The sequence below is a fragment of the Tachyglossus aculeatus genome, chromosome X1 (genome assembly GCF_015852505.1).
Source record: "Tachyglossus aculeatus isolate mTacAcu1 chromosome X1, mTacAcu1.pri, whole genome shotgun sequence".
NCBI lineage: Eukaryota > Metazoa > Chordata > Mammalia > Monotremata > Tachyglossidae > Tachyglossus > Tachyglossus aculeatus.
The window spans coordinates 114,286,506-114,287,613 of NC_052101.1; the positions used below are offsets into that span (position 1 = coordinate 114,286,506).

A 1,108-nucleotide genomic window follows, 5' to 3' on the forward strand; every position below is an offset into this window, starting at 1 on the left:
AGATGAGCCCATCCATTTTGGATATGTTGAGGTTGAGGTGTTGTCAGGACATCCATCTGGAGATGTCCTGAGGGCAGGAGGAAATGTGAGACTGCAGAGAAAGAGGTCCGGGCTTGAGAGGGAGATTTGGTTGTCATCCACATTGAGGTGAAACTTGAGGCTGTGGGAGTGGATGAGCTCCCACGAAAGAGACCGAGGGGGAACAGCTAGAGAGATAGAGGAGAACTGGGAGAGGACATTATTGATGATGCCAAGGATAGATTATGCTTCTGGGACTTTTCTAATGTTTTCTAATGTTTTCTAGGCTGGAAACTCACCCCTAAACTATAAACTCACTGTGCACAAGGGAGCGTGTCTACCAACTCTGTTGTACTGTACTCTCCCAAGTGCTTAGTATAGTGCTCTGCACATAGTGAGCACTCAGTAAATTCCATTGATTGATTGATTGAGAAAGGAGTGGTCCGCAGTGTCCATGGCAACTCAGATGCGGTGACCAGAACTGCACACAGAATTCAATCACTTAATCAATGGTATTTATTGATCACCCTCTCAGGGTTGCACCTGGAGAGTTTCCAGTACTCTACCAGTCTCAACTACGAGAGGGAGAGTCAAGCAGAGGCCTACCTATTCCATTCCTAGCTTGGCCAGAGGCTAGCGAGTGGAAGGCAATCGCTACAAGTCAAAACTCACCTGTGCTGGGTAGCAGTGGCGTGAGAGAAAGTTGAGGGCGGAGACTCAAGTTTACTGTGTGGAAGAAGGCAATGGTAAACGACTTCCGTATTTATACCAAGAAACTCTATGGATACACTACCAGAATGATTGTGGATGGAAGTGGGGTGTTCTGGGAGAGAAGTGGCCATGGCGTCGCTATGGGTCAGACATGACCTGACAGCATAAAGCAACAACAACAACAACATTTACTGATCGCCTACTGAGTGGAGAGCACTGTATTCAGCGCTAGGGCGAGTACAACATAGAGTTGTCAGTTAACCGCATTTATTGAGCGTTTACTGTGTGCAGAGCACTGTACTAAGCACTTGGGAGAGTACAATATAACAATATAACAGACACATTCCCTGCACATAGCGAGCTCACAGTCTAGAGTCAG

The 1,108-nt window shown here is 46.9% G+C and overlaps 1 non-coding gene across 1 annotated transcript; it reads left to right on the top strand.

The window, feature by feature from the left end:
* The first annotated feature begins 543 nt into the window (after positions 1 to 543).
* Positions 544 to 680, top strand: LOC119920346. The gene has a single exon (XR_005448100.1). It is a non-coding gene; the product is annotated as a small nucleolar RNA SNORA7 (small nucleolar RNA).
* Positions 681 to 1,108: the final 428 nt, after the last annotated feature.